The following is a 25302-nucleotide window of genomic DNA, read 5'->3' as shown; positions in this document are numbered from 1 at the left end:
TGAGAAATTGTGTTGGGAAAGAAAGCAGGTAAATGATAGCTGAGAACAAAACAGAGGTGAGGGAGCAGTTTGCTCTTCTGTTGGTTGGTTTGTTCCTAGAACAGTAGACAACAGGGTACATTTTCAAAAGGTAAAACTATTTTAAGGTGTTCCTTTACTGTTACTATTGATAGAAACTCATATCTAATTTATAAAACTAAAGATGGTCATGGATTAAATCACTAAATAAATGTAAATGATTCGTTTGCAGAAGAGTGACCTCTGGGGGATTGCCTACATTCTTACTTGTAATTTAACTGTGTTTTCTGTATTAGCCCTGAAGTTTGAGTAGCTCAAGTTTAAATTTTCTTAGCTGAATTAGCATATGTCTTGGTTATATACCTTATTAAGGCAATACCTAAGTCTCTTCTAGTGCAACAAATGTTTGAAAAATTAATGTTGATTGTGGGAAGACTAACATTGTATCAGCCAAAGTGAAGTTCTGAGGGAAAGGTGACATTTTCAATCATTCTCCAATAAAAGTCATGAAATTTCTCTTTTTCTAAATAAATTCAAGGTAGCACTTCAGAATTACATTTACCCTCATTGAAGTCACTGCAGTTGAAAGGAAAGATGCCAAAGAAGCATAGACCAAGCAATCACTGCTCCCCCAGTGTCTGTCACACAGGATGAGACAAGAACCCCAGAGACCCCAGGCCCCACAAGCAGTGCCTGCCCATGGCACTACTCCAGAGAGCGCCAATAATATTTTATTCTGTGTGATGGCAGCTTCTGGAATTTTGCAAGAGAAAGGCCAAGTCATCCAGATACTGTTTACCCTAAGAATGTAGCCCACAAGCCTAAAAAAGACCCTTAAAATCCATAGCTGGTAACTAGTTGCAGCTTGTGTTTTTCTTCCCACTGACTCCTGTCCAGGTTTGGATTCACTACTGCTAAATTCGATGTTTATTTTCTTTCAAGTATTATTTCAGAGCAGAGCTTTGTGATGACTTGAAGTGTGTCTGTGTACGTGTATGTAACCTTCATTAATATTTCATAACAAATTCCCACTCTATTTAAAAGGTTCAGATCAGGAAATAGATTTTATGAATTAAATATCTTTGTTTTGTCTTTCTGCTAGAAGTCACAGTGTACTCTTGGACAGAAAGATCAGACTGTCAGAGGATATAAAAATTTACTTATCAGATTGTCTTATCATTCTGGAGAAGGAAATGGCAACCCACTCCAGTATTCTTGCCCGGAGAATCCTGTAGACAGGGGAGCCTGGTGGGCTGCTGTCCGTGGGGTCGCACAGAGTCAGAAACAACTGAAGCAACTTAGCATGCAACATGCATAGCATATCATTATAACATTTAGAAATACCACTGATTAGAAGCTACATAATGGACAGCATGACTTAAATTTGTCTGTTAGTCATGAGTGAGAGACTCATACATTACACATGCACTCCAACAGTACAGTCTGTAACACAGAGGGAAATTCTAGATGATCCCTAACAATCTCTCCCAGCCTGAGAGATCTACATTTGGCCTCAAGCATTAGCTATTTGAAAATAAGTCAAGGGTTCTGTGGCCACTGGAATTTGGAATAAAATTCAAAGCACATTTGAGCAAGCAATATTTTTCATTTAGGCAAGGAAGATTGTAGAGTTTGTAAAAACATAGATTGCATGGGTCCCTTTTTTTAAAAAAAAAATGTTATTTGCTCAAGATATACAGTCAGGAGACAGGGAAAAAGAATGAACAAGTGTTGAAAGTCCATTTATTCAGACTATACTTCAGATAAATGTGTCCTGTCAGATAGTAAATAAAAGCATCTTCCAAAGAGGTTTAGGATATTGGAAAAAAGTCACAGGACACTATTTCATACTAGCCTCCTGGATATCACAGTCATATTCTGCTATTAGGGAAGACAATATATATTTTCTTAGTTGTGTGTTCTTTTCTTTGTGAAGGCCTTATTAACCAAACTGATCTATCCAAGCACACCAATCAGTGAAGGAGGACAGGAACAGTCAGCCAGAGCCAGCAGGACCAGCTAAAAGACACTCCCTTCCATCAGGCCAAAGAATTGTATGACTCTGTGTGTCCCTGATTCTCCCTTGGTCACTCTGAACTCAAATGTGAGAGCCTGAAACCTTTATGTTTCAAAGGATTGGATGCTGAGGGAATTTGAGGCTAAATTATGTTGACTGCATCCCAATTCCATCCACAGGCACACGCTAATCAATGTGTATAAGGCTGGATGCTCAGCTCAAAGGTTTCATTCTGCCTCACCTAACACTTAGAGAGGCCATATAATTTCTAGCCATTATATTATTTTCATGCTTCTGGGAATCATTTTAGCTATTTATTCATTTTGCTCTGGCACATTAAATTATGTTCTTTGGCTCTCCACTTCCTCTTCAAACTTCCTATGTTTTCTCAAGTCCTGAAACATTGCTCCCTTCTCCAGTTAAAGAAAGGGGTCGGACTGCTAAACCCCATTTCCTCATCAAGGACAGACACTCATCAGTCATTCATCAGTCTTTTTCATTTCATTTGTTTAGGTCTTCCAACATTTCAACTATTAATGAAAGTTTAGATCTCTTCATTGAAGTCCTAAGATATTGAATCTTATCAATACAGGAATTTATTCTGATGAAGAGACAATTTCATAGCAAGTTGTTCAAACACAAAGCAATAAGGCACAAAGCCAGCCCTGAGACCATGCTCCATGGATTCCGTCTGGGGGAAAGACACAAAAGAGGATCAGCTCTAAACACGCCAATGACTTCCATAATAGGATTGCAGTGGGAGTGAGAGGGTCAGTGGTGACCTGGAGCTAACAAAGGCCAATGACCACCCACCACCACACCTCCATAACCTTTTCTCTCTTTCTTGTCTTTTTTCTCGTCTCTTCTGTTTGTCCTTGAGACCTAACAGAGTTCTCCAAAAACCTAACAACCTCTACTAACCTCAGACATGGTTCTGTTTCCAAAGGCTTATCAAGTCAATTCTAATTTCAAGCCCCCATTTCGTGATGAGAAACCAGTGTTGAAATTTCACAAAGTATAAATGAACTTTTTGAATATCTTTCATTTTATTGACAGTTGGAATGACAGAAAGCAGAAGCAGTAAGATGTAGCCAATGATGTCTTGGTGGGAGGATAATCCTAGCTCAGGCTGGAGTTGAAGCTGAAGATGAAGCTGTCTCTTTATTTTTTTCTGTGTCAAAAATGGTTCTGAAACCTAAGCTGTAAGAAAATAAATAACAACTAGGGCCTATGATTTGGGGCCAAATAGAAGCAACCATTTTGGAAAAAGGGGAAAAGACCAAAAATGTTAAGAATCAAGAAGGAGAAACCTGAATGTCTACCAATAGAGAAAATGATTTAAAAAATGTTGGCTCATCTGTACAATGGATACAACCACTACAAACCATATGATCTGGAATTCTGCTTCCAGCCAACATAGAAAAAAGAAGACCAGATTACCCTTTAACTGAAACAACAACAAAAACAAAAATTCCCCAGACAAATTACATAAAACAACAGTTTCCAAGACACTGTACACCAGTCAACAGATGACAGCTATCCCTGAAAGATGGGAAACAAATGAGGGGAGCCCAAACATTGCCCCCAGATTCTTATCTTGAGAGAGTTTCCAGTCTGTGGCACAGGGAGGGGAAACTGAGTGAGAACCCCGTGACTTTCCTGAGTCAAGGACACAAGAGCTGAGATTGGAGGAGCTAGAGCCCACAGGACAGAATACTAGACAAAAGAGAAGTACACAGAGAACCCTGGAGATCTATAGCAAATGCCCTCAAATATTCAGCAGAATGAGTCTCTGGCAAGTGTAAATGGCAGGCCATGGAAAGATTAGAGGAAACAGTCTCTTCAAGTGTACCTAGAATTTAAAAGGAGTTCATTGCTTGATCATACATTCCTTAATTATTTAATAATTTCATACATTTCCCTTTTTAATTCTCATCACTAGCTCCCATCACTAAACAAAAAATTGCTTCATATAAATATTTAAGAAACAATTGCATCTGATGGAGTTAAATAGTAAGGACAAAAATAAATGTCCTCCATCTATAGCACTGGGAAACAGTTACTAATAAACCTAATTTGTTTCTGATATCAATCATACAATTTTCTTTAAAAACTAGTTTTTATTTAATATCTTACATTTAATTCATTTATGCATAATATTCAGCTGAGATAAATTCAAACCATGCAGACACTTATAGAAATGTGGCTTTGTAAGATTTAAAGTTTTTACACTTAAATCAACCTCAAAACTCAGTTTTACTCATTATAATGATGGAGTTCATTACACTATATATTGTGACATCATTAAATATTAAATACTTTCCATATTTCCTCTCATTCTTCATCTTCTTAGATTGAGGATCTATAATTCTTTGGACTTTTCCAGTTATTCTTACAATCATCTTTGCTGTTGTATTTCTCTGGGCATTATTTTTTACTTTAAAGAACAACCATCATTAACAGCTTCTGAAAAGTATTAGACATGATGCCCACACTGACAGTTTCTCATGCTGTGAACTTTCCCTTCCCAAGGTAGAAAAACTTTTTAACCTACTTCCCATGCTCCATTGCCTTAAATTGGGAGGTGAGGCACATGGAGAGTAGTCTAGGCAAGGACATTACTTTCCTTGGTGGGAGACAGTAGAGGTTGCATTGTTCTCAGGTTGGCAGCAACAGCATCATCTTCGTTGGTTCAGGAGCAGTAACTTCCTGGTTGGGCCAACCTGGCTGCATGTTCTGTAGCTGGTGGCACTGGAGGCCACTTCCAGTGCAAAAGATTCACCACCATCAAGTGGTCCTGTGATTGGCACAGGGACAGCCACCTCCTTACTAGGCCAGTTGGATGGGTGGCTCTGGTCTTTGCTCTCAGAAGTCAGGCCCAGAGTCTGTTTCTCTAGACTGACTAATGACTCTTCTAGTCATCTAATACCGCTTCCAAAATCCCTATCTGCTTAGACTAAGTAAAGCTGATTACTCTTTCTTTCTTGTTATGGATCACACTGACATTTCACAGTGTTTACTCTGAAGCCCACCCTGGCTTTCATTTCAATATACTTTAAGCTGGGTATTAGTGCTGCCTAACCTTTTTATCGCAGCACATTGATTCATCTTAACAAGGAATACTAGTGATGTTGTACTATGATTTCTGGTTCCTTTGCTTGCCAAAGCAGTAACTACAAAAAAGAACAGTCTATTCTGATGACCAGCCCAAGATATATCATGGAATGAAAGCACAGTGAATCTCATAAGCTAGATTCCATTAGCATAACCTCCTGAAATTTTTTAAAAGCTTTCAACTGTTATGCACATGGGAATGAGATAACCTAAAAACTTTCCAAAGGCTCCTCCTCTTGGAATGTTTCCACAACTTCACTAATTATCTTCACTAGATTTCTTTTTGGCTCCAGAGCCAGTTAGAGCCTTAAATACAAAGCCCTTTGACTTTCAAGTTTCATTAAAGATTATTTTCCTCATTTTGTGGGAGTGGGGAGACAATACAAAGACTAAATTTGGGGCTTACATCAATGCCATTCTTACCAGCTTATATCAAATGAGAGTTCCAGTCACTAGGCTAATCCTTACCCATTCTTTAAATCTGGAGTTAAATGTCACTTCCTCAATGAACAATTTCCTGCCCCCCTCCACATCTAAATTTTCCTCTCTGTTTTATTGTTTCAAAGGAACCTATAATTTTTTTTGAAACAGTAAAACAAGTTTTGCTTTGTAGACCTTATCACAATTGCTATGCATTTTTGTGTACAATAAATATCTGCCTTTCCCATGAACCTCTAATCATCACTGAATATGCTGTGTTCAGAATAGTGCCTGGCACGGAAAAAAGATGTGATAAATAGTTGATAAATGAATGAATCTCAGCCGTCAGGCATCTGTCTTACTCTGCGTTGGACTGTTCCTTCACTGTGAATGCTCCCAGTGACACATCCATTAACTCAAATTCTGATGGAAGAGGATTAGAAGCACAAGAAGCAGTGTCTCGGGCGTGAGGCTGTAGCTCAATAAGAGTGGAGACAAAAAATAAAAACCTTAAAGAGAATTCACACAAAGGCAGGTGTTAACATGGAAAACTGCAGAGAATATGTTTGTGTGCAGAGTAGACACAAAAACAATGTTAGACTAATCATCTCCTAAATTGAATGAGCTGAGGTGAGAGATTGTAGTGAGCTAGACCCTGAGAGAAAGGGGAAATTTTGGATTATGGATAATAAAATTTGCTTATTCTCCTATTAATATATAGTAAGGAATTTAGTCTTGACCAAAAATAGGCCTTTGTCCCAGCTCCTGGAAGGGAATCTCTAAATCTTTGGAAGCTCCAGAATCATAGGAGCATCCTTGTTGAAGACAGTGGACCCCTTGGATCACATTTGACAGTTCCTGTTAACAAGATGACTCAGCCTGAGGCTGGCCTCACCTAATAATATTAGCATCGGGGGCTGGTCACTCCAGAAAGACCAACCATATCAATTGTGGTGGGGACTTTCAGTTACATGATATTGATCAAACCTGAGACTAAATTCAACCATGTGGGCAATTAGTCAATTGTGTCTACATAATGAAACCCCAAGAAAAACTCTGGACACCAAAGCACAGGTGTGCTTCCTGGGCTGACATTACTCTGTGAGTATTGTCACACATTGATGCTGAGAAGATAAGCCATCGCTGAGGACAATGGGAGCTTCAAGTTTGGAATCTTCACAGACTGTCCTAGGCATCTCTTACATTGGCTGATTTTAATGTATTCTTTTCCTATAATAAAAATAGCCATGAGTATAATAAGTTTCAAAGAGTTCTTCAAGTCTTTCTAGCATATAACAAAACCTACATGTGGTTTCTGAGAACCCCTAAACTTGAAGTTGTCAGAAGTAAGGACATTGTTGTGTAGACTCTTCCTCTTAACTTTGTAGTTGGTTCCTAATCCTTGAAACTGAGGTCCTAAGTTTTGGGTAGACTTGGCACTCTGGAGGATTATGCCCTTAACCTCATAGTTTGAACAATTCTGGTAGGTACATTTTGTATTGAGCAATTCCAGATGGATAAAAAAACGTTTTATCAGTGCAAACTAATCAGTTTTATGACGAGAGCAAAAAAAAAGTTAAAAGTAGATAATATGGGCAAAATAACTGGAAAGGGAACAAAATATCTAAATTTGGATGCTATGTGCATTATTTGGAACATGTATATATGAGACAATCACTTTTAAATGTTTTCAGTACATAACCTGGCAATATCTAATAGCAATAACTAATATTTGTTAAGTGCTTACTGTTGAACAGTTTCTGTTCTGAGTAGTGTACATTATTAACTTATTTAATTCTTATAACAAATCCAGTTATTTGCCCAGTTATAGAAACCAGGCACAAGGATTTTAAATAATGTGCACTTTGTTACACACTCCCAGGATTTGAATCCAAATCATCTGACTCCATGGTTAATGCGCTTATCCAGTTTCTTCTATGGCATCTCAGAAGGTAATCACTTATATTTTCTCTAATATCATTAAAAGGTGTTATTAATAGTAATCTGGTTATCTTAGTACCCAATCCCAATCATCTCAGTGACAAAGAACCATTTTTATATAGGCAGATGTATATTTTATTTCATTCTGTCATCCTTCTCACATTAGGCAGGAAGTCCTGACTTCCTGTATTGGAGGAAGAGCACAAATAACATAGAAGAAAAAATAAATAAGTATAAATATATGAATAAAAAATAAATAAAATTTAAAAATAAATTCTTTGCTTTCAAGCTTCAAAATAAAATTTTGACACTTTCTCTAGAATCAATAAAAGAAAAAGCGTTTCAGTTTGGGTTATAATCTTTGAGTTTAAAAAAAAAGACTTATGCCTTACTAAAGATCTCTGAGAATATGGGTTGATACAAACTCTAGATTTAATACAAATGTCTAGGTTTGTGGGAATTCCTAGGGGTGATGGAAACAAAAGCAACACAGTTAAGACTGATGAAGACCTCCGTGCTCAACCTTCATATACCTTCCCACCAGTGGAGCCCCAAACAGGTTTGTCGGAATCTGAGACTAGGAGATTTACCTAATTCCTATCAGAAAGACAATAGACTTGCAAGTTTCCACCAGGGCAGAGCTAGCTGTGCTGTAGTGAGAGTGGGCCCAAAGAGCCCAAGACAGCCCCATTCTATCCATTCTGTATAAGTGATGTTACAGCAGCTGAGTTTTCACAGACACATCAAAAAGCATGGAAATTTATTGAGAGAGCTTTAGTGAATCTGGAGAGATTTCAATTTCAAGGGACACAGAACATGTACATCAACAACTAGAAACCCAGAGGGACTCAGACATCTAGAGACACAGAAACAGGAATGCGGCCGGCCAGACCCAAAGCACTGCATCCCAGCAGGTGCCAACACGGGCCAGCTGCCCCCAGCCAGCATCAGGACACCACTAAGGCCTCAAGAGCTTAGACATCAACCCAAGGATGGAGCGAGGGAAAACCAAACGGTCAGAGGAAATCCTGAACTGACTTTAAAAATTATGATTTAACTAAGAAAACCCTATATTTGCTTAAAACAAGTTTTCTGATGAAATGGTTACTGGAGTTAGAAATTAAGTGGTTACAGACAATAAAGCTGTTGTGGTTTGTACATCTGAGTAAACTGCAAAATATTTACCTGCTAGGTTTCTAGTCTCCAGATCAGCCATGTTCAATGTCTTCCTGCTCCTACAAAAATGACAAATCACTTTCACATGCATCACATGCCCCCTCAGGCCAGCCAAGGGGTATGTGCTATTTCAAAAATTAGGAATCCAAAACACCCAGTTGAAAACCACTAACCTGGATACTTATTAAAAGAAATAGCTTGGGTTAATATGAAATTTGGGGTAACCCTGAAAAATGGGAATTTGTTACTAGAGGAGCATATAGTCTCTGTTAGGAGACCCTGACACTATGTCAGAATGAAAGTAGGGACTGCCAAACAGTAGTTTCAAGCAGGCACATAACCAAGCATTGAGACACAGTAAACACATAAGATAATTCATTTGGACACTTTTATATGCAGCATGTATAGGATTTAAAATAAATTCCCACGTTAAACTGAAAACATTTCCATGTAACTGCTTCAACTAAGCCGCATGAAAGAGTAAATACCAGCCTTGCAAATTGGCCTCCCTTAAGGGCACTCCAAGGCATAGGACTGCACGCTGTTCTCTAAAGAAATGTCCTCCTATCAGTCTTTTCTATTTTGACAGCAAACCCATTGACCAGCATATGTTTCAGAATTTCTGAACAATTGACATTCAAGGCCTAACAGACATTTGTTCTCTACCTTCTCAGAAACCTCATAGGAGTCACTGTTGCCAATAAAATATACGATAAATCTAACCCCCAAGCGGCATCACTTCAGGAGGAGAGTGGACGCCCCCATTCTCCACACTGTGTACATCTGTGTCGGTTCTCTCCCTGAATCGGCCATGCCAGTAGGAGGTCATCAATCAGCAGGTGACAGCAAGCACACGCACAGAATGGCTTAATAGAAAAATGGAGTCTTTTTTTATTCCCTATTGTCACCTCCTAAAATGTAAGTTGCTTGTTGATCTCATCACATTGAGTTATGTTTGTGTGAAGTGTTGAAAAGACCCAGCCTGCACATATTCTTGAAGCCTTGAAATAATGGCTCAGTGAACAGATGTATACTTTCACCCAGTAGCTCTTTGTGGAAATGAGTTTTTAGGAGCCTCAAATATCCACAACTCGACCCTGATGAAAAGTCAAGTTAAACTAAATGCTATTATTTTTGAGAGAAATTTTAAGAAGTAATTGATACAAGGACTTTTGAGACTGAAAAACACTGGGTTAATAATGAGCCTTTGTTTGGTGAAACAAATTAAGAATACAAGACAGAGATTAAAAGCACAGGCTCTATTGTAAACCAATAATCAATCAATTAAAAATAAATAAAATTTTTTTTTTTAAAAAAAAGCACAGGCTCCAGGTACAGACTGCCTACATGCAGATCCTTCAGATTTTAGCTCTTTGACCTTAAAATTACTTCATTTCTCCACTTTTCAGTCTGTTTGAAAAATTGAGATATTTAGTTATATGCACCTCATAGAGATGCCAGTGCCTGACACATGAAAATTGTTCAATTAATGCTTGTTTTAACTCCATATAGGTAGTTAAGAGAAACAGTGAATGCATAATTACAAACCAGAGACTATAAAAATAAGCTAAATCATGTTTCCTATCTTATAATTGTATAAAGTTTCTGCTTATCTCTGTTAACTAAAAAGAGCAAGGACTTTTCTTATAATAATGAAAATACTAGCCTAATGGTTCCAAGAACTGTTAACTAGGAATGCTTGTTACAGAAACTTTACTTGTTGGATATTTGTTAATGAACACTGATTATTGTGCTTATAAGCTGTGCTTACCGTGAGGCCTGCTCTGACTCACCAACCTTTTGGTTAGTAAACAGCTAAATGGCTTCCCTGGTGGCTCAGATGGTAAAGAATCTGCAGGAGCCCTGGGTTCAATCCCTGGGTGGAGAAGACCCCCTGGAGAAGAGAATGGCTAATCTTTCCAGTATTCTTGCCTGGAGAATTCCACGGACAGAGGAGCCTAGTGAGCTATACAGTCCATGGGGTTGTAAAGAGTCAGACACTTCTAGTTAATTGAGAGACTAACATTCACTCAAATGTAGCACTGCCCATTTAGGTCTAATTTATTCCATCAATATAAAAGGACCATGCAGATTCTCCTAAACTGAAAGGACAGCTAAAGACATTCTTCATTGTAAAAATGAGTTTTTTAAAAATGAGATGATTCTAACAGATTTACTTTACATAGCAATGCAATATCTCTAATTGAAAACAATATCTTCTGTCTGATGACATAGCATTCAACTGTCTTTCAGATTTGTTCAGTGTCTTCTCAATTATGAAAGCACTTGAAAATCCATAAGGGGACAAGATGTCTTTCTTCATTTTCAACATTTACATCAGGATATTTTTCAAAAATCTTTCATATTTACCATATCTTCAACAGGTAACTTATAGCACTCATAAAACAAGTTCAAACTGACCCTATCCTGTTTCTACTGAGGTGTTTTTCAGAAAACAAAACAAAACAAAAAGGCAAGTCATGCAGCTAAGGCATGTGCAAAAGAAGAAATTTTGACTTCAAATAACACCAGGTACAGAATGTCCCCCTCCTAACCTCCTCTCAAGGGACCAAAGGACTGGGACAGGACAAGCAGAAGATGCTGCCTTTTCCTTTACCCATCTCTGTACTACATGATGATGACAGTCAGCACGAATAATTTTCTTTTATTTAGAGATATAGGTTTTTAAGAAAAGTTATAATGACAATGCCCAAGTAAAGAGCTAAGGAATGCTTTGAAATCCCTGAAGGCTTCTAATTGAAGACAAGTTCCAGCGGTGGAAAAAAACATATACTTTGGATTCTGAGCTTTGCTACCATAGGGAGGTGGGGAGAGAGAGTAAGAGAGAGAAAGAGATAGAAAGTTTATATGAGCCTTCCCATTAATTTAATCCCTACTAATTTAATTCATAGGAAATAACCATAAACATGCATATATAATTCTATAGAAGTATAGTATTTCATTGTAATAGTTTTTATTATGTCAAAATTGGGAGAAATATAAATGTCTACCAGTAGTAGAATAGTTAGATAAATCATGACAATGTCTATACAAATGCAGCCATTAAAACCATACTAATGATCTGGAAATACTCTTGCTGTTAAGGGGGAAAAAATAAATAAATAAAACTGAATATACCACGTTGTTACAATTTTGTAAACATACAAATATAAAGCTAAAATGCTTTAACAAAGCTTCTCTGCATAATTGATTTAAAAGGTGATCTTTATTTTCTTCTTCATATTTTCTGTTTTCCTACTGTATGTGATTAATGTCCATCCCTTTGAAATTAGAATTTTTCAAACTAGAATTTTTTCCTATAAATATTGTAAAGAAATCCCAGGGGAGGAAGAGAGGCACATGGCAGAGAAATCAGTGGGCAAATACAAGAAAATCCACACTTCCTTACCTCCCTGTCATGCTGAATTTAAAACTGCCAAACAAGGGATATTTTATCAGGGGCACGAGACAGCATACAGGATAGTATAGAATATTTATACATACTGACTGAAATGATTCAGCCAAGAGATAGAAACTGATAATGCAGAGAACAGAACCTAGCATTACGAATAATACTGCCTGATTTTCCTTATTCTCACCTCCATCTGCAAGGCCATGAAAAATTCCATATTCAGGAAACATTTTCTAAACACTCGTAATGATTATCTAATCCTTTTTTTAAAAAATGAAGAAATGAGGGGGTGGTTAGAACAAGGGCTCCTGGCCATAATGAGCTTAGATAACACTTCTGGGAAGGCTCTTCTGGGAAGAGATCTTCTCATGTGACTATCTACTTATCATACCAGATTTAAGCTATGTGAGCTATTTAAGCCTCTCATTTATAGTGTTACCAAACCAAACTTTCGTCCACTCACCCAATGCATAATAAAGCCAATCTACTAACACCAGGTTGCAGTGAAGGAAAGTACAGTGTTTATTTTAAGGCAGCAAGCCAGGAGAAAGTGCAGTTGACACTCAAAAGACCCTAATTTCCCAAAGGCTTTTAGAAGCATTTTTAAAGACAGTGTGAGGGACAGGGTCTCAGGGTGGGTGATCAGCTCGTGCACAATTCTTCTGATTGGTTGGTGGTGAGGTAACAAGGTGATGTTTTGGGAATCTATATCATCAGCCTTCTGGTTCCAATCCATCTGGGTTCTACTTGCTTGTAGTTAGCACGTGGTTAACTTTTTCCACCTTATTATTCTGTGTAACTAGAAATCAACAAATGGATGCTATTCAGAGAACTTCCAAGAAGAGGCTAAATGAATCGGTCTCATCAGCTCATAATGACAGTCAGGAATCTGTGTCATTGTGTTCTCAGAACACACATCAATGATGGCAGAAGAAGAAAGAAAACAAAACCCCAGGAGTCTGCCAAAAACACCCTAGGCTGCAGAAGCCTGGGTATACATACCCACACTCAGAAAGACACTGGGAAACAGGAATTGTGAGTGATCCTCTGGGATCCCGGGAGGAAACTGCTGATTGTTTTTGGAAAAACATTCCCACCTACCCCTGGGCTCAGGGAATAGAAAAATGGTATCCAGACCTCCTTCCCAGAAGCATTCCCCTCCCTGAATCTAGTACCTGAGGTATTTGAGCAGCAGATAAAAATAGCATTTGCTCAAAACAAAGCAAATAATTTTTAACTAGCTTGTTGCCTGAACTTTGTCTCCCTACAGATCTCAGACACCAGGTCAACTCCTCTAGCTGTACACACTGGTACCTGTCTCAGATGGAACGTTTCTGACTTTATCACCCCTCTTCCCACTTCAGGCAGTAAGGAGGCCGTAGGCAGGCCAGAGCCAGGATTGAAGACAGCTGTTCCCACAGCTGGTTTTACCACAATGCCCCAGGCCCCTAACACCCACCCACAGGCTCTGAGCGCCTATGCTGATCCACCCTGCCGAGTGCAGCCAGACCAGCCTTCCACTGTCTCCCTCCCACAGAGAACCTTCTCAGATTCCTCTTGAGACAATGCTTTCCATGAAAACACAGCATGCTTCACTACTTCACAATCTTGTTCAAGCCATTCCACTTGCCTCAAAGACTCTCTAATCCTCATTTTCAGTACTGAAATCCAGCCCTTGATTCACACTTAGCTGTTGCAATCACCCTCATCCTTGGCAACTGTAAAACTTTGAGCAGTAAAAGACAAATATTATATGCTATCACTTGAATGTGGACTCTAAAAAAGTAATACAAATGAACAAATGAATCTATTTACAAAACAGAAACAGATACACAGACACAGAAAACAAATTTACAGCTACTAAACGGGAACAGGAGTAGGGGGAGAGAGAAATTCGGAGTTGGGATTAACAGATACACACTACTATATATAAACTAGATCAGCAATAAGGATTCCCTGTATAACACAGGGAACAAAATTCAATATCTTGTAATAACCTAAAGTAGAAAACAATCTGGAAAATGAATATATATATATGTAACTGAATCACTTAGCTGTATACCTAGAACTAACACAATAATGTAATTCAACTAGACTCCCATCAATCAATCAATAATAAAATCTTATACTATATGGGAAAAGAATCTGAAAAAGCATGGGTATATGTATATGCATAACTGAATCATTTTGCTATACATCTGAGACTAGCATAAAATTGTAAATCAACTATACTCAAAATAAAATAAAAATTAAATTTAAAAAGTTTTTAAGAAACTATAGCAGTCATGCTGCTTTAGATCTCATTTATTTGTGGGCAGGTCACAGACACTGTGTTAGATGCCAAAGATACGATGATGAAGAAAAATATGCCCAACAACAGATTCCCTAATATCTAATGAGAAAGATAGGATAAACAGATATATAAACAATATACAAGCAAATTAGGATGTATGTTATAGAAGCAATAAATAAAAGGCTGAGAGAGAGATTGAAGGGTACAATTTAACAGGGTGATCAAGAAATGCTTTTTCCTCCTCTGGGAGAAGTGACTGAGGGGGCAGAGAGAGTCAAAATTGTTACCCTACATTCTACTCCTTGGAAACAAGGAGATTCTACCCAACAGAGACGTATAAACACGTTGATCACGTGCACGCCTTGCTGCTGCTGCTCCACGGGGACTTTAATTTGGATTTGCACTAATATGGGTCTCCCATTGATTCAATGAAGTTTGTGTCTTTAGAAAAAGACACACCCACAAATCTTTTCCACATAACCTCTATTTCAGCCCCTGCTCAGTTGGCTGACAGACCATATTCTCAAGCTTCCTAGGGGTCCTTTGGTTTGATTGAGAGGATCTATAAGGCTCATCTTAATCTCTAGAAAGAACCATCTATGTGATTTAATACTCCCACCATTAACCTTTTCTGATGTTTTAATGAAAAGTTGTACAGTCTCACTCAGATTTTTCTCTATGCTGCAACTGTCTTGATTTTAGTGTCTTTTCAAACTGAGAATTTTCAGATTTATACAGTCCTGGTTCCTTTTTGTTTAACAATTTTTTCCTCAGTTTACCTATTTCCCCTTACATTTCATTAGAAGCAGCAAGAAGAAACCCAGTGGTACATTCATGCTTTGCTTAGCAATCTCCTTAGCTCTCGTACCAAGTGCAGCCTCCCGCATAACCACGGGAAACAATTGAGCAGTTTCTGCCACTACCTAACAAGGGTTCCCCTTCCTTCAGTTCTCAGTAGCAGTTCCTAAATTCCTCCTGCAGCTTCCCTAGTCATGTCCTTAAAGTCCAGACTTCTATTAAAACTAACAATCTGTTCAAAGGAATTTGGATTCTTTTCTATCATACTTCTCAAAATTCCTTCAGCCTTTTTAGATATTTGTTACAAAAGCACCCACTATCAGGTGCCCAAATCTGTATTCATTTTCTATGGCCACAAGACAACTTACCACAAACTCGTGGCTTAGCACAGCACACATTTGCATCTCACGGCTTCTGCAGGAAAGTATGCTCTAGAGACTCTCTTTGAAGAAGTAAGCAGTCATGTTAGAGAAATCCATATGTAAAGGAAGCTGCTAAGTCACTTCAGTTCAGTTCAGTTCAGTCACTCAGTCGTGTCAGACTCTTTGCGACCCCATGAATTGCAGCAGGCCAGGCCTCCCTGTCCATCACCAACTCCCGGAGTTCACTCAGACTCGCGTCCATCGAGTCAGTGATGCCGTGTCCAACTCTGCGCAACCCCATAGACAGTAGCCCACCAGGCTCCCACACCCCTGGGATTCTCCAGGCAAGAACACTGGAGTGGGTTGCCATTTCCTTCTCCAATGCATGAAAGTGAAAAGTGAAAGTGAAGTCGCTCAGTCGTGCCTGACTCTTAGCGACCCCATGGACTGCAGCCTACCAGGCTCCTCCATCCATGGGATTTTCCAGGCAAGAGAAAATGGCAGGTGGCAATTCTGCTTAGGTGGCAATTCTCTCCCTCCTTATTTTTTTTTTATTTTATTATTTATTTATTTATTTTTTTACCCTCCTTATTGACACAGGAGAATACAGAAGTCATGAAGACTGACAATATTGCTGAGAAGTAACACTGACAGATAACCTAAAAGCAGAATCTGAGAGCCATCTCCCCACAACAGAAAGCAGATAGAGCTGTATTTAGAAACATGTTGCCAGGTTTCCCTTCCGACCCATCAGGTTTTATCTCAGGAAGCCAGAAGCACTCAGAAAGTCACTTTATAAACTTAGAGACTGGCTGATGGGAATTCCTCCTCCACATCCACCATGTTTCTATACCCAGAAATGAAAACCAGAGAAAGTCACCTACAGAAAAGTTGGTAGAAACCACCTAGAGAAAGTCGGTAGGACCACTAGCAGTACTTTGCCTCTTTTAGGTAGAGACAGTGCAAGGAAACGTTCAGATATGTACATGGCTTCTTTGTACCCTATCAGGTACCCTATGAGGTACCTGGGATAGAGAAGAAGATATTGAAATGGTAACTATCTTTTATGTTTGTTTGATTATCAAAATTAACATGACTTTTTCATATTTTTGTAAGGAGGAAGTTAGTCTGGATAGCCTCAAAAAGCCCTTCAGTTTGAATGTTTTTGTGATTCTATGGCTCCAGATGAAAATTTTAATTAATGTTGGTTTAGAAGTTTAAATCTCAAAATGCTAGTCTTGACCCTGATGCCAAGTCCTGGACGAGGTTCTAGAGTTGCTGACCCCTGGTAATACTGCAGCCACCCAGAGCCCAGTGAAAGCTGAGTGAAGAGCAAAGGTTTGAGAACAAGGAGTACAAACTTAGATAATCAGCAGTGAACTAATATACACAAAAATGAGAACCTTCATGGGACCATCACAGATATACATTCCAAAACTGGCCCATTCAAATTTCAAGTCTTAGTGTTTTATAAAACTGGCTCCCTCCCAAAGTGGGAAACCTGCAGATAAAGTGTCTCCTTTTTTCCTCTCTCAATATCTTCTTTAGTTCATCTTCCTGATATTAGTAATTCTGGTTCTGTTCATGTTTAGATTTATTGCAGAGCAGTAGCTTTCATTTCTATCTTATTTTTTCACTTAAGTATAGATTTTAATAGGTGATGCTGGAGTGTGTCCCCACATTGGTCTAGGGCTCTGGAATCCACATTTTTAAGCCCTCCTATTTATTCTAATGTGCAGCCAGACTTGAGAATTATGAGGCTGGAAAGCGAAAATGTTAGTCACTCAGTGGTGTCCAACTCTTTGAGACCCATTGGATCTGCTAGGCTTCTCTGTCCAGGGGATACTCCAGGCAAGAATCCTGCAGTGGATAGCTATTTCCTCCTTCAGGGAATCTTCCCAAACCAGGGATGGAACCTGGTTCTCCTGCATTGCAGGCAGATTCGTTACCAGCTGAGCCACCAGGGGAGCCCGAGAACTACAAAGCTAGAATGTTTTAAAAAGGCTGCTCCTCTGTGTGGCCTCCAGGGGACAATCTTGCCCATTAACACAATTCTGAAACAATGAGACCATGCTAACACTACATGGGGACTGATGAGAGGCCTGAACTTGGGAGAGTAAAGGATGCTGTTGATAATTAGACACTTGAACACTGTTGAGGTCCTTGACAGCAGATTTTCTTTAAAATTCTTTTAAACTTCAGGAAACTTTGTGACCACCTGTTTCCTTCTATACATGCAATTTTCCCAAGCCTTCTTATACCCAATCCAGGCTTGTAAGGAAGTCTGAGGACTTCCCTATTCCATGATCATCTCTTTGGATAGGATTTCCTTTATAACAGATTTATCCTTTATAACAAACCACTGTCAAAAAAATGATTTGGCCAGAAGTTATTCCTTTTTCTAAACAGGTCTCTCTAGCCTTTGTGTGTACCTTTCATTACTCATGTCATTATCACTTCTGGAATGACAATTTCAGCAGCCAGGATCTCAATGGTGAGTTCTGGGGTAGAAATGAACCAGAAACATGGTTAGTTCAAGGAGCTCAGTATAGTAAATATTATATAATATTTATATACTACAAATAAATAATACATATTCAGCTGCATATCTATCTGGTTAAGAAACAGTAGTGAACTCCGGGACAATGATCTTTTGTAAACAAGCCTGTTTAATGGCCTTAAAAATAAAATATCATTACAAAGAAATTAGAGAAAAATTACACCAATTTTAAAAAATAGATATGAACAAATAATTTTCAACTAAGAAACCAACAACAAAAATATGAAAAGAATTCAACCTCTGTGATAAACAAAAGTGCATCAAATAATAAAACATTTTTTTCTCTATGAATTGTTAATTTTTTTAATAGTAGACTCTGGTGCTTCTAAGGATGTCATGAAACAAAAACTTGTATTTGTTTGTATATTGCAGAAATTTCCATTTGTAAACTCATTCTAAGGGTAATTTGTTAACATATATACAACTAATCCACTCAACAATTCTACATCCAGCAATTTGCCCTTAAAAAATATTCAGAAAAGTTGAGCACAAATTGACCAAAGCAAGTAATAAAGAATCAGTATCACACAGGTTATATTCTTTTGCTACCATAAACAAAGTTAGATCTGTCAATTAAAAGTCAACGTTAAAGGCAAAAAGAAATGCACTTTTGAATTAAGTCAGAGACAGACAAATATCATATGATATTACTGTTATGTAGAATCTTTAAAAAATTATACAAATGAAATTATTTACAAAACAGATTCACAGACTACAAAAACAAACATATGGTTACCAAAGGGGAAGGAGAGGGGATAAATTAAATGTTTGGTATTAACATGTACACACTACTATATAAAATAGATAAACAAAAATGACCTACTGTACAGCACAGGGAACTCTATTCTGTAGTAATTTCAATGGGAGAATTTGAAAAACTTATATATAAAACTATAACTGAATCACATTGCTGTGTACCTGAAACTAATACAACATTTAAATCAACTATATTCCAATATAAAATAAAAATTGAAAAAAGAAAAAAATGCACTTCTAAATAATTTGTGAACCAAAGACATAATGGAATTGTTAAAATATTTACAACTGAACTATAATGAAAGGTTCATATTTTAACACTTCAGAGATAAACCTAAGCAATACAGAGTAATTTTACAGCCTTAAAAATATATTAAAAACAAAAAACTGAACAGGATGAGCTAAACATTCAATCAAAAAGTCTTAAGAGACAATAAAAGTAAACAACAAAGATAAGATAAAGAAAATAGTAAGAATGAGAGCTAAAATTAAGGAAATAGAGAGAAAGAAACAATGAAAAGGATCAATTTAAAATGGTCCTTTGAAAAGAATTACAAAATAGACAAATCTCTAATAAGTTTTCTCAAGGAAATTAAAACGAGACACAAAAATATTGTGTAAAATAAGATTATAGCTACAGGCACAGTAAAAATTTAAATAATTACAAGAAAATGCAGATGTAGATTCATACAAATAAATTTGAAAACTTGGACAAAATATAAAACTTTCTAAAAATTATAATAGAGGAAAATTGATAAGAAAATTAGAAATTTTGAATTTACGTATAAATTTTAAAAATTTAAAACACTATACATACATACAGTTTTATAGGTGAGTTATATCAAACCCAAGACCAATAATTTCCATATAATACAAACCATATCTGAGTACTGAGAATGATAGAAAACAGAAAGCTAGTCAACACATTATTCTGAGCCTAAGAGAGAACCATAATGACAAAAACAAGAATAGATGACAAACAAAAATTATAGACCAACATTATTTATAAAAAGCAATGACAACTCCTAAAAATATTATCCATCTAGTACTGAATATTTAAAATAATACTGATACACCCAGAAGTATGTGTATGGTGTTATTCACTCAGTCATGTCCAACTCTTTGAGACCCCATGGACTGTAGCCTGCCAGGCTCCTCTGTCCATGGAATTCTCCAGGCAAGAATACTGGAGTGGGTTGCCATTCCTGTCTCCAGGATATCTTCCCAATTCAGGGACTGAACCTGGGTCTCCCGTACTGCAAACAGATTCTTTACTGTCTGGGCCACCAAGAAGCCCCAGAAGTATGAGGAAGGCTTGATATTTGAGCAACACACCACCTAAATATATTAATTATAAAATTCTGTCACTAAATGCTGAAAGTAACTTGGTCAAATTTAATATTAGTATGTATTTTTAATTAATCTCTTAGCTATAAAATCTCTCAGTAAACTAGGAAATAAAGGGAACTTCCTTAACCTGACAAATGGAGTCTTAATTTGTTTTTAAAGTGAAATGTTAAAAACTTTCCCTTAAAAACACAAGACTTCCAGTATTATCCTTTCTACTCTACACTGACGGTCTTGGGAATCTTCCCAATCCAGGGATTGAACCCAGGTCTCCTGCATTGCAAGCAGATTCTTTACATCTGAGCCACCAGGGAAGCCCAAGAACACTGAAGTGGGTAGTGTACCCCTTCTCCAGGGCAACTTCCCCACCCAGTAACTGAACCGGGGTCTCCTGCACTGCAGGCAGATTCTTTACATCTGAGCCACCAGGGAAGTCTATCTTAACCAGTGCAGTAAAATAATAAAAACATTAGGACAAAAAAGGAAAAAACACAATTATCACTAATCATAGATGGCTGATTCCATTTTGCAGGGAGGAAATGTACAAAATGAGCCTAGAACACCTTGTCATCCCAGAAAAGTAGGAAGTTATCAAAGACTACAGAGTCCATGTTAAAAGACTTGGGAGCAAACCTGAAAAATTTTCACTGGCTAAAGATGGAATGATTCTCGAATCAATAATAAAATGAATCCAATGGATTACAACACATCAAGTATATTTAAATTCATGGGGTCACAAAAACGTCCTCCTCAGTTCCTTTTGGGGATTTGTCCTGATTTGCACGGGGTTTGCCTGGGACTGTTCAGGTTTGGCACAAAAAGCCTCGTGTCCTGAGAAACACCTTCATCTCAGGCAAACAGGGATGACTGGTCACATTACAGGGGAATCAACTCATTATCCTGAAGACTAACAAATAATCATACACTTGATCTCAGAGAGTAATCAAAATATTGACAAGGAAAATATCTTTATAGAAATATTATAAATATATAATATATAGCAATAACAATAAATGTATAAAGAAATATCATAAAGTTAATAAATGAAGTAGAAATTATATAATTAGAATATCATTTTGCCAGCCAAGTCCCAGTCAAACAATGCTGTGCTTAGTCACTCAGTTGTGTCCGACTCTTTGTGACACCATGGGCTGTAGCCTGCCAGGATCCTCTATCCATGGGGATTCTCCAGGCAAGAGTGGGTTACGATGCCCTCCTCCATGGGATCTTGCCAACCCAGGGATCAAACCCAGGTCTCCCACATTGCAAGAGGATTTTTACTATCTGAGCTACCAGGATGGCCCAAGAATACTGGAGTGGGTTGTTGTTACTGTTCAATAGCCCAGTCGTGTCAACTCTGCAACCCCATGGACTGCAGCACACCAGGCCTCCCTGTCCCTCACCGTCTCCGGGAGTTTGCCCAAGTTCCTGTTCATTACATCACTGATACTGTTCAGCCATTTCATCCTGTGAAGCCCTCTTCTCCTTCTGCCCTCAGTCTTTCCCAGCATCAGGGACTTTCCCAACGAGTCATCTGTTCACATCAGATGACCAAACTACTGGAGCTTCAGCTTCAGGATCAATCCTTCCAGTGAATATTCAGGGTTGATCTCCCTTAAGATTGACTGGTTTGAAATGGGTAGCCTATCCCTTCTCTGGGGCATAGCCGAAGAATAGATCTTGTCATTGCCTATTAAAGTCACTAACAACACATACACAGTCAAGCTGACATTATGTATCTGCCCAGGAAAGTATACAATACCATGATATCTAGCATTTGCTTTAAATTAATCAGAATTGGGGGAGGTACATAAGATATGTAGGATGCTGGGCAAGCAGATTATTTAACTGGCCATGAGTCGAAAATTGTGGAGCAAGGTAATGGACATAGGCTGTTTTATCACACTCTTCTCTCTTCTTTTGTTGATGTTTGAATTCTCCATAATAAAATACTTCAAAAGAAACCTGGTTAACATAAAAACAAGTCATCAGAAATGCATAGACTCACATTTACAATCTTCACTAAACTGTATTTAAATTAGGCAAAACAAATATAATGATACAATGTCAACCAATAATATTTAAACAAACTAAGGTACACTTACACAACAGAGTAGTACAAAGCTGTAAAAATCACATTCTAACATACAATTGAATGACATGATGGTATTCATAAACACAATGACAGACAAGTGAGGGTTTCAACATGATCTCAGTTCCTTTAAAGTATGCACATTTGCAAAGATGCTAAAAGAAATATAATGAAATGTTAACAGTATATATCTCTGGGGAGTGAAATAGTTGAACTTTATTATCTCTGCTATACTTTTTATACTTGTTTTTTCTATGTTTATCGTTTCCCTTATAACAAAAAATATACTATATGTTATATATTTATTAAAGAAAGGTAGCAAGCCTGGAGGAAGACAGGTGGGAGGGTAAGCACAGACAGCAGGTGACATGACTAAGCCTGCACAAGCAGAAACCCCATTTCCGGCTCTGCAGCAGTAAGGCCACAGGACCGCCCAGCTCCAGTGACACTGACAGGGCCTGGCAGGTGGCAGGCAGAATAAGAGCCACTTCACTAGTGGGAAGAACCCCAAGGATGCAGTCTGGACCACCTGCTCTCCTGTGCACAGTTGTGGCCCTCATCTGCCTTGGTAGGGAGCTCCCCAACCCTGCAGCTGGGGCTTGAGGGAAGAGATTTGGGAAAGAAGTTAGAATAGAATCCTACAATGCTTTTCTCTGCTTTATTTCCTGGGTCAAAACTTGGCTACTGTAGCAGCTTTCTTGTGAGCATCACCAACAAATAAATCATTTTTCCCTTCTTTTCTACAGGTTCCAACAATGTTCAGAGCGCCGATGTACCTACAGTGTATAAAAAAGAGGGGGAATCTGTGACCGTGGAATGCAAGTTCTCAGTCAGCTATACGTACTATATGATGTACTGGTATCGACAGCCTTCCAGCGGAGAGATGATTTACATGATTAATATTTATTCTCAAAGCAAGCACACAAGGGAAGGACGATACTCTGTGGAATTTTACAAACCCAACCAAATGCTGAAACTCACCATCTCAGCCTTGACACTGAGTGACTCGGCCGTCTATATCTGTGCTGTTAGAGAGTTCCACGGTGAGGGTAGTGACAGGAAGCACCTTACAAAAACCCCCAGGGCTCAGCCCGAGACAGCCACCTGCTCCAGGAGAAGACAACCCGCAGAACAGGAAGAGGGAAGACACAGGCATGATGGGTGGTTCTGCTGGATCTAGAGAGAGGCTAATGGATGTTCTCAAAACAATCTTCCCACATTTGGTATCAAAGAAAGAGCCGTGGTTACGAGACCCCAGCCTCCAGAGCATTTTCATCTCTGTGTCTGGTGTCTAAGTATAGCCCATCAAGGTATGCCTCTGTCATTTCTGCTTGCCCAACATCCACACCCCTTTTCTGGTGACAGCACCTTGATCTTCTCTGGATAAACAAGCTTCCCCTCCTCCTAAGCCTCCCAGGTGGTGTAGCGGTTAAGAATCTGCCTGCCAATGCAGGAGTCACAAGAGATGCAGGTTGGATCCCTGGGTTGGGAAGATCTTCTGGAGCAGGAAATGGCAACCCATGCCAGTATTCTTGCCTGGAAAATCCCATGGACAGAGGAGCCCTGTGAGCTACAGTCCATGGGGCCACAAAGAGTCAGACACAACTGAGCACAAGCAAACACACACCCCTCCTTCCACCCCATGTGTGGGTTTGGATGAAGCTGACCCCATCCTTGGATGCCCTGACCAATTAGCATAGTTCATCTTGTTGACCACAATGATTGGTTCAAGGATGCATATATGATCCAAGCCCACATCCCAAATGTAATACGGAACTTTTGGGAATGCTGCTGGAGATTAAGAGGTCAGGATGTTGTTAAAAAGCAATAACAAGCCCCAAGTGGAATCATTTGCCCCATCTCCCACAAAAGCAAATCAAGACTCAATTGTGGTTTCAACCTATTCCAGAAACATGACCTTTAAAACAGTCAATCTGAAATTTCCTGATTAATACCAGTGAGGTTATCTGTGATAAAAAACCCTGCTATTCCCTTTCCCCATGAGAAAATGGTCCTGGCCTGAACCCATCTTTTCGGGGTTTTTTTCTCTTGCTAATACCTTCTCTTCCCTCCTTCCTTCTGCCTATAAAAACCTTTTACTTTGTACAACCCCATGTTTGCTACATGGGATGCTGCCTGATTCATGAATCATTGAAAAAAGCCAATTAGATCTTCAGATTTACCCAGGTGAATTTTTTTTTTAACAGTGTAAACCTAGAGCTGCCAGCAACCCTCTTGCCATCACAAGAGAAGAGCATGATTTTGAAAAGAGTGAAACTGAGCTACTAGAACATTGTTCGAGGCCCTGGACTCTGCTGTGATTAGAGAAGATCTACCTGGAATTTTCAGTTGAACAATTCAGCTACCTGAGCTTGGGTTCCACCAGAAGCGAACAAGGATTCAAGCGTAAGTGGTTTAGTTAGGAAGTGATCCCAGGATGCATGGCAAGAGGTCTAGGGAGAGTGACAGGAAGGGAGTGAGCCAGGAAAGAGTGTGTGTTGTCAGGCCATCTGCCACTGGGCACCAGATGTTTAATCTTGCGAGGGAATCTTTTGGGAACCAGCACAAAGCACTTATCTCCACTTATCTCAACTGGGGCCAAAGGAGCTAGGATACTGCTACCCCAATCCTGTGTGTCTTTGACAGAGGACAGCTCCAGCGGATGAGGGTGTTCTCCTCAGCACTGAAATCTGCCAAACTCAAGTGTTGGCAGAAGGAAGTGGGCTGTGTGCACTTTGAAATGATAAACATAAGGGAGTGAAGGTGGGATGCCAACAATGTGACACAATTAATCTCTTTTTTTTGTAAGCTATTATGAGTTGAGTTTTCCATTAATATTTTCGACCAAAAGACACAACGAAAAACACTAATAAAGACAGTCATGAGGTAAAATGAAATAAGCAAGCAAAATACTTCAAAATAACTTTTTAAAACTTTTGATGTGCTGCAATTCAGAAAGGATCCTGTCAAGGAGGGGAAATTTCCCCCTCTACCTT

At 38.6% G+C, this 25302-nt stretch overlaps 1 gene segment (V, D, J or C); it reads left to right on the top strand.

Annotated features, from left to right (window-relative positions):
* The window catches only part of LOC128053828 (T cell receptor delta constant-like), a 507065-nt gene that overhangs the window by 290270 nt on the left and 191493 nt on the right, over positions 1 to 25302 (top strand).

This window comes from Budorcas taxicolor, chromosome 10 (assembly GCF_023091745.1).
Source record: "Budorcas taxicolor isolate Tak-1 chromosome 10, Takin1.1, whole genome shotgun sequence".
Classification (NCBI taxonomy): domain Eukaryota; kingdom Metazoa; phylum Chordata; class Mammalia; order Artiodactyla; family Bovidae; genus Budorcas; species Budorcas taxicolor.
This window is presented reverse-complemented; position numbering and strand designations above follow the sequence as displayed.